This window comes from Puma concolor, chromosome C2, assembly GCF_028749965.1.
Source record: "Puma concolor isolate L17-30 chromosome C2, mPumCon1.1.hap2, whole genome shotgun sequence".
NCBI lineage: Eukaryota > Metazoa > Chordata > Mammalia > Carnivora > Felidae > Puma > Puma concolor.
In genome coordinates, this window is record NC_141675.1 from 112,918,672 (window position 1) to 112,928,436 (window position 9,765).

Below are 9,765 nucleotides of genomic sequence, written 5' to 3' on the forward strand. Positions count from 1 at the left end.
TCAGGTATTTGGGACAATGAACTTTCTAGATTAGGCTGAATCTCTTTTACCAGTTTCACTGCATATCTACTATGGAAAGGCTCATTAAGGAAGGAGAATACTTCCTCAGGCCCCTTACTTTAGATTGGGCTCCTAATCCTTACTTAAGCAGTCTGGCTTACCTGATGTTGTCAGGGAGACTTCTACTCAATCCATGGAAGGGAAGAGCCTGCCTCAGTTGCCTTCTTTTGTTTGGTTGGGTATCTGGGAATTTGAGGCTGGGTAATCTTCCTCTGTTGGGTGGAGGTATGCAAGACTTCCTGGTATTATGCAGTTCCACCAGTCCTGGGCCCCAGAACTAGCTCATAATCTCTCCATCTTTGAGAGTTCTCTTTTCTTTGTGCCTTATACCATTTCCAAGGTTTATAGTTGTCCTTGACAGAGAGATGCAGGGGAAAATGGCTTTACCTCATCTATAAATATAGCTTTAAAATCTTCAGTCTAGGTAAATTTTGTTCTAGTTATTTATTTCTTCATTTGTTCATTGAACACCTACTATGGGTTTGACACCATTAAAGATATTGGCAATGATAAAGAAGTGCAAGATTTCTGTCCCTATTGAGTTTACATGCTAATATTTCTTTTTTTCTTTTTGTATTTAAGAAAATGTTTATTATTTATTTTGAGAGAGAGCGAGTATGTGAGCAGGGGAGAGGCAGAGAAAGAATCCCAAGCATGCTCTTCACTCAGTCTGGAGTCCAATGCAGAGCTCAATCTCACAACTGTGAGATCATGACCTGAACTGAAATCAAGAGTCAGGTCAAGGTGACTCAATTGGCTGAGCCACCCAAAGGCCCCTATATTCTAATATTTCTATAATTATCACTTTTACCGCATCTATTTTGTTCTTCTTTATATATCTTATTTTTTCATACGTTATTTTACTTTCTTGATACTTTGTTATTTAAATCATAAAACCTAATTTTCAATGGCAGACCACTTATTTTCCATTTTTCTAATTTTTAAGTTTATTTTTTTTGTTCCCAAAACTCTTCACATGTATGTGCTATAATTTAGGTTTTATTTAAAAAAAAATTAATGTTTACTTGTATTAGAGAGAGAGAGGGAGGGAGAGAGAATGAATCTGAAGCAGGTTCCAGGCTTTGAGCTGTCAGCACAGAGCCCATCACAGGGCTCAAACTCACAAACTGTGAGATCATGACCTGAGCCAAAGTCAGAAACTTAATTGATTGAGACACCCAGGAGCCCCTATAATTTATGTTCTTAATAAGATTAAGATTTTGGTTAGAGTTTTCTCCTTTTTCTTCCATTAGTGGTGCTTCCACTCTTTTCTACCATTTTCCCATAAGTAATTAGGTCCTCTTAAATAGCTCCATTATCTGCTCTTATCAATAGGCATGGGTGGAATAAGGAGTTTTTCTCCAGGTAATTGGTGATGAAAATTACCAATTACCTGGAGAAAATTGAAACTTATCTGTTGGCAAATTGAAACTTATCTGTTAAGGAATTTCAGAAGAAGGCTTTTTCTATTTAAGTGAAAGTAGAAATAACATGTAGTTTCTTTTGGGGGCAGTGACATTAAGAAAATGGTTTGCTTTTTCCAGAGCTGTATGTAGCAAGCAATATTTTTCCCCATTCTAATAGGCTTACTTTAATGGCTAGCCAGATACCCTATATGATTCCCACACCACAATACATAGAATAGGTGGGTTTGTTTGTTTGTTTTTGAATTAAGCTCAGTGCCCAACGTGGGGCTTGGACTTAATGACCCTAGGTCAAGAGTTTCATGCTCTACTGACTGAGACAGCCAGGCGCCCCTTGGTGTTTTGTTTTTGCAGAGAAACAACACTTTTTCCAAGACACTGGGTTCTTAGTTACATCCCATACATTCACCTCATCCATGAGTATATAAGGTCTGAGATGTGTCTGCATTCTCCTCAGCCATGATCCTTTGGGTAGTTATGTCCTCCAACAGGGAATTTTGGGGAAGGGTTCCATTTAACTAATTGCCCTGCCAATTGGTGGAAAGAGAGAGGAAAGAACTAAAGCATCTGTAGATGATGTCTGGATTCATATTGGAGTGTACAAGGAGCTGCTAGCAGAAAAATAAAAGAATGTTAACAGTAAAGGTGAGGAACTACAGCATCTGTAGATGATGGCTAAATTCACATTGGAGTGTACAGGAAGTTACTAGCAGACAAAAATGAGTATTACAGTAAGGGTGAAGAAATAGAGTGTGAGTGTTTATATAGACAAAGCTTAGAGCATTTGTGTTTAGAGCATGAAAGGAAGAGACACTTGGATAACAACTTACAAGCATAGGGATTACTGACATCAAAAGAAGTGGGGGGGTGGGGTGCCTGACTGGCTCAGTAAGTTAAGCATCTGACTTCAGCTCAAGTCATAATCTCATAGTTTGTGAGTCTGAGCCCTGTATCGGGCTCTGTGCTGACAGCTCAGATCCTGGATCCTCCTTTGGATTCTGTGTCTCCCTCACTCTCTGCCCCTTTCCCACTCACACTCTGTGTCTAACTGTCTCAAAAAAATAAATAAACATTAAAAGAGGTGGAAAAAAGGATACCTTGAATTATGATTAGAAATTCCCCTCACTCTGGAATTTTCTTGAGAGACAGTAATATATATTTAATCTTTAAAAAGTCATGTTTTTTAAAATATTTTTTTAATATTTTTTATTTTGGGGGAGAGTGCAAGTGGGTAAGGGGCAGCCAGAGGGAGACAGAGGATCTAAAGTGGGCTCTGTGCTGACAGGCTGACAGCAGTAAGCCCTATGTGGGGCTCAAACTCACTGAGGAGCCGGTCGGACACTCAATTGACTGAGCCACCCAGGCACCCCTAAAAAATCATGTTTAAATGTTGTATTAAAGTTTCTCTGAGTACAACACTTAGTCAAGATAAAACCACCCATGTATATTAGAAGAGAGGCCATAAATTAAAGAGCAAAACTCAGATTTTGGAGGTAGGCAGTGCTTGTTTAAAACCTGGCTTGACCAATTGTTTGCTGGATAAATAGGAACATATGTATCCTCTCTAGACCAATTTTTGTATCTGTGAAATGAGGATAATACTACTTATGTAAGGATAGGATAGGGTTTATCTTAGGATAAGTTCTGAAGTCCTAAATATATCTTACAAAGACTTTTATATTATGACCACTGCTTACAACCTCCTCTCATTGCACACACCAGGTCAGGGAAACCAGGACTCATTGCACTTCCTTGATTGAATACACTATAGTCTTTGTTTTGGTTTGTGTTATTCCCAAAGGCAGTTGCCATTGCTTATGCATTACTCACCTCATCTCTCTTTTCCTGCATAACTCCCTTCATCCTTCAGGTCTCAGCTTAAACATAACTTTCTCTGTCTTCATTTCCCTTAGCCTAGTTCTCTTTCTGTTCTCCCAGAGTTCCCTGTTTCTTATAACATTTAACACATTTTCTTATGATTATGTGCTTGGTTTTTGTTTGAGTTATGTCTTCTTCACTGGTTAAAAACTGAAGTCTTGACATTATAGCTTCAATATTTAGCAGAGTATCCATCACATAGTAAGTACTTAAAAAATATTTGTGAAATGTATAAATGAATGAGCAAATGAAATAAACTGTCCAATAAATAGTACTATTATAGGATCCTCTCAACTACACAATTTGCCTAACTCTATTAGTGTAAAGATGGCTGAAAAAAAAAGAGAGTGCTAGAGTTCCTTTAATCTCAATATATCCTTTGTTACAGACTTTCAATTCCACAAAGTAAAATAAAAAGCACTATTTTTTTTTCATTTAACACAGAAAATAACTCACATATCATGTAGGAAGTGAGCAGCCTTTTTGCTAAAATTTATTCCATGTTTCATATCAACATTTAGTCACACACCAATATTTTCTAATAGACTTAAAAGAAAACCTAGCAGTTACTTCTAAACACCATGAAATTGATAATGTGGAGAGAAAAGCACTGCTTGTCATACTTGAAATCCCGGGAGTCAATCAGATTTGTTGTTACCATATAATTTTTCCTTTGCAATCCTTCCTGACTACAGAGCCCACACATATGAAAGAAAATAATTCCCTTTTGTAAGAGTGCACAAAATAACCATAGAAAATTCTGCTGTTTCCCACAAACCAGAACTAAGGTAGCTAAGACACATTTATCAGACTACTGGGTAAGTTGCCAGGAGTCAAAGTACTTTCCAACTACTTAGCTCAAAGGGCAAGTTCAAGAGCCCACCAGATCCTCTTGAGATGTAGGAAGAATAATAGATGAAGACAATTCCTGTCAAGGTTGCTTTTGTTCCAGCTCATCACTCTCACTGCCGAATTAGAAAAGAGATTGAACAGCTCCTTAGAAATCTAGTGTGAAGAACATTATTCTCTCAGGACCATTAATCTTTGAATAATGTTCTGGCCATGAAGATGGATCTGGACATGCCAGACAAATTAAAATTAAGAGAATGTTGCTTAAATAAAAAGAACAAGGGCCTGGATATATTGTGAATTAGAAAGTATGTTTTGCAAGCAAGGTACTTCATCTTTCTTGCAGACGGGGAATTGGGAAGCCTTCTAAACTGGGTGATAAGAACCCATGAGCTACAGATTCCATGTAACCAGGCTCTGACATCCAGATGATTCAAAGGCTCATTTCAGTAAGACTATTTCAATCTCAGACTCACAAGTATCTTTTGTAATTATTGTTTGCTTTCTGTATTTTCCACTGTCTTGTAAGTTCTATGAGGTCATGAACTGTCCATTTGCCACTGGAGCCTTGCAGCCTTTTCAGGCCCATATCTCATGTGAAATTCTAGTGTCCTCATTTTGTCTTTGGCAGGCCAACCAGCAGCCCAAGGCACTAGAACTCATCTCTCTCATTTAGAAATTATTTTGCAGTTCACAGTGATTACAAAAGAAGCTTTAAGTTCCCATTAAATTGAATCACTGACTCTCCTTTCAAATACAGGGCATGCAGTGTTCTCTCCTCTACTGGAGACACAAACCATATCTCCATACTGTTTCCAATCTCTTATGATAAAGGGATAAAAATCAGGCTCTTTTAAAAACTGAATTGGGGGCGCCTGGGTGGCGCAGTCGGTTAAGCGTCCGACTTCAGCCAGGTCACGATCTCACGGTCCGTGAGTTCGAGCCCCGCGTCAGGCTCTGGGCTGATGGCTCAGAGCCTGGAGCCTGTTTCCGATTCTGTGTCTCCCTCTCTCTCTGCCCCTCCCCCGTTCATGCTCTGTCTCTCTCTGTCCCAAAAATAAAATAAAAAAAACGTTGAAAAAAAAAATTAAAAAAAAAACAAAAAACAAAAAAACTGAATTGATTTATGAGATATCCTTCTTTGGACTCTCTTTAGATTTTAACGTCAATAGAGGTGAATGTAATTTTAAAATACATGTTCTTCAGACAATGCCAGGCGCTGGTGACAATATGGAAACAGAGTAGAAACCCTCCTATTCAAGTAGATTACATATAGATCATCTAGTGAGAAGAATTCAGTTAAAACAACTATAGGTTCATCACGTGGCCCAGAAATTTCACATCTGGATATATACCGCAGAAAACATCGCACATATGCTTACAGAAGAATGGTGTTGTTTGTGGCATTGAAGTATTGCGGCCAAACTTGGTGTCTGCCACTGGGGAGTGTGGTTTAGTGCACACCATGGAATATATGCAATGAGAGAAGAAATCCTTGACGTATACAGAGAAACATGAACAGATCTTTTAAAATTAATATTGAGTGAAGAATGTTGAAAACATGGTATTTAAGATGCGCATTTGCGTGAGTACATGCACACACACACAGTCAAAGTAGCTATTCTAAGAATACAAGTGAATAGGAAATAAATCAAACACACATTAGATTGGAGGCCCATGGAAAGGCAATAAATGGGAGTTTAAAAAACTAAAGCGAGATATGAAATGGTTCTCACATGAACCAATGGAGACAATATACTATGAAAAAATAGAATGAACTCAACCTGAATTCCTCTCTTTACCCGAAAAATACAGGCATGTGCGCACACACACACACACACGCACACACACACACACATACACCCCACATAATCCATATGTGCAGTAATCCATATGTGCACATAATCCATATGTGCAAGACTCTCAGCCTCCTAAAGACAGACGTAAGACTCAGAAATCTTTGTGGAAACCATAGACATCTAATGGGGTTGGGTGAGGAAAGTAGCTCAGGAAAAGTTCACAAATAAAAGTTGCCTAAAATCTGTTTTCTAAATTGGCTTAGTCATTCCCTCTCAAAATCCTAGGTCTCTGTTTTCTCATCTACAAAAATGAGCATATTAATACTTATTGTATAGGTAGGTATTAATGAGATAACATATTTATAAAGACCTTAACATATGTTTGGCACATACTGTACATTCAAATAATATAATTTTTATTTCTTTTTTTCCATCCCTCCTGCTTCCTTTATTTTTTTTATTTTCCTATTTAAAATGAAAAGCTGACCTATGATTTATTCAAATTGGAATAATAATGATCAACTTTTGAACACTCCCATATGTTACTGTGTTTCATATCCAGTATTTTATAAATAAGATACAATATTCTGATAATTTTGCCATTGGATATTAATGTTGTCTTTTTCTAGTTGAGAAGATGGAAGCTCAGAAAGCCTAAGAAATTTAGCCAAAGTTTAAATGGATATCATCTAAAAGAATTTAACCATACTTCCTCCTCCTTACAGAGAAACCAAAGTGTTTGAGCACATAATTCTTTTTAGGTATAATCCTCAAACTTCAGCTACTCTGTGTATAGCCAAAAGAGTGTTATTAAATGGACACAGTGCAACATTGAATTTTTTCCTATTTTTGAGTGGGCCAAAAGTGGCCACAAACTGAAAAAGGTATGGAATGAGAGATAAAGGGAAGATAACAATTCACCTTTGTGTAATTGTGTAAAATTTAGATTCAGTTGTGAGAAATTTATGAGGCAGTTTTGAATATATTTGTATTCCTTTCATGGATTTAGACTATAAAATCCCTGAGAATAATTTATCCTTGTAAGACATCTCAACATCTACTCATTGGTCAATTAAAGGAGGAAGCAGATTGGTCTGAAACTCATCCTGGTGGACAAATCTCAAAGACAACTGGGCTGGAAGGGCCCCTGCTCTACATGAGCTGAGATGTGGGACCTCTTTAAACAAATCTCTTTTCCTCCATTTCATTCTTTGGAAACTGGAATGTGACAGTCATTACTGTCTAGTGGAATATCTCAAATGATTGCTTTAGAGCTATAATTCTCAAACCTCACTATACATTGCAGTTACCAAGGAGCTTTAAAAAATCCTAATGTTTGTGTTCCACCATGCAGAGATTCTGATCCAGTGGTGATATCAGAATTTTAGAAGCTCCTTGGATAATTCCTGCTCAATTTGAGGACCGTTGCCCTAAGCTTGTTGTGCCATACAGCCTTGTCTAATGGCACTATGGAAAAAGAGAAAGGATAGGGTATTAATTGCATCTTGTTCAACCTGATTGTCTTCAGGTAAGAAGAAGCAATAGCCTTTCAAGTGGAGGGGGCCCAACAGATCTGGTTGGTAACCTGCACCGGGAAGAGGACAATCAGAGGTAGAAGCAATTTTGAGAAGCATAAAGACCGAAGAGCAATATTCAAATAGAGATAAGTCAGGAGCCACTTTCAAATAAGTGAAACTAAAATGTCTGTTTTTTTCAATGCATATAAATGGAAGCTGAGGTTATAGTGGCAAAATCAGAATTCATCTTAAAATCTGGACTCATTCCACTGTACCACAGTCTTTTTCCATGACTCATGTCCCAAATCTCAAATATATATGTCTCAAGCCCAGTGGTCAAGCAGTTACACTCATCTCCTTGTAGTCTCTGAGGTTTTTACTGCCTGTGCACTCATTTCACACTCTCTTATTTAATGCCTCCCACCGCCATTCAATTCATCAAGTTCTAGGTCAAGCCCAATCTCCCTCTGAGGTCTTCCCACCAAATACCCTAGTCTACATAGCTTCCTCTCATTTTAGAAATCATGTTACACTTCCAGTTGGTATCCCATAGACAATTATTACTTAATGTCTGCATTTATATAAATTCTATTTGTACAATTACAGTTTAAGTTTTATGTAAGTAGACACAATGTTTTACTTCTTTTGTGGCTCTTATATTCGTTGGCACACTGCCAGGCACATAATGCATACTCCTGAAATATATAATCAAGTGGTGTATTATAAATATTAATAATCCTCAATATTTTTAAGGAAAGAATATAAAAAGCAAGTGAGACAGATTCCAAGGAGGAAATGTGATAAATAATTATCATGTTAAACTTGATAAATGGATCTTTTTAATGGGAGTGTATCCTTTCAGTACACCTGTGTTCAAGAAATGTATAATCAGACTAGAAGCACAAGACACCTGCCACCAATTTAACATTTAGACACGACATCATTCTTTCCTATGATTCAGATAAGTTATTTGACCATTCAACTATCTAAGACTGTTTATTCCAGAGGTTTTTTTTTTCTTTGTCTAACCATCTCCTTGACCTTCCTTCTTGTTTGAAATCTGCAGCTTTGATACATTCTCTTCTTTACTGGAAATTCTAACTCTAAATATCCCAGTACAAATCTGGAGTTTAAAAAAGAACTTCTGGGGCATTGAGATAATTTTTCCCTCCTTTCCTAGAGCCAAGTTTCTTCCTCCATATTTTCCCAAATGCCACAGCCAATTATGACCTGAATACCTCAATGAATTCCAAGGAAAAATGCCACTTTGCTTGACTGACCTCATTGTTGGGACTGTCTTGCAAAAGGGATACTTGAACATTTGTTTTTCTCCTTTTAAGAAAATTCTACCATTAGACTATTTAAAATAATTTGTTTTTACTCCAAACCTTTTTTAGCTACAATTTCAAAAAGTTTTTTTTTTTTAATTTGGTTTTGTGTGTGTGTGCGTGTGTGTGTGTGTGTGTGTGTGTGTGTGTGTGTGTGTGTAATATTACCTTCCTATGTTTCACCAGTCCCCTTCTTTTTATTTAGGAGAACTGGAAAGAGTGGCTTCATTGAGACAATGAAGGCATTATGGATTCAAGATTCATACCTATTCTATGAAGGATCAGTGAAAGGTTGGCCATAGTTCACCTATGTGGAAACTTGGGGTTTTGATTACAGAACATTGGTCATCAATTCTGGTGTGCATTCAAATGATCTATGGACCTCTTTCAAAAATCTCTGTATCTGGCCCATCCTCCTGAGATGAACTTAAGAAAACCCTGAACACCATCAGGTAATAATTTTGTCTTTTTAAGAAAACAGATGAGTTCAATAAACTGTGACCATTGTTTTTAACTCCCTTAGATCTCTGCCCCCCTTTTGTTGAAAATAAACTACATATTACAACAGGAGAACATGCAGTTCCATCTCTATTTAGAATTGAGTGCTCGTTGTTTTAGGTTTCTGTTAGATAATACAGGAAAACAAGGCCCCAGAGCAAAGAATGAAGAAGATTATGGTATAATTTTTCATGAAACATCAAATTCTAATTATGCATACAAATATATAGACCCCTCCAACATAAAAACAATTTTTCAATTTCCCATTGTTCTTCCTCTACCAACAGAATTCGATTGTCACCTGTGAGCAGAATTTCCCTAGGTGTACTCTGTTGCATGGGAAGCTAGATCTGTTTATGGTCCAGAACTATAGTCATTCATGTCAGAAGGCTGGAAAGTTTTGAGTATCATT

General features: G+C 37.2%; 1 long non-coding RNA gene across 1 annotated transcript in view; it reads left to right on the plus strand.

The window, feature by feature from the left end:
* Positions 1-9,497, plus strand: part of LOC147577494 (uncharacterized) — a 234,347-nt gene extending 224,850 nt beyond the window's left edge. Inside the window, exon 3 of the long non-coding RNA XR_015240349.1 lies at positions 9,061-9,497. This is a non-coding gene — a long non-coding RNA (uncharacterized LOC147577494). The remainder of the gene's footprint in view (positions 1-9,060) is intronic.
* The last annotated feature ends 268 nt before the right edge of the window (positions 9,498-9,765 follow it).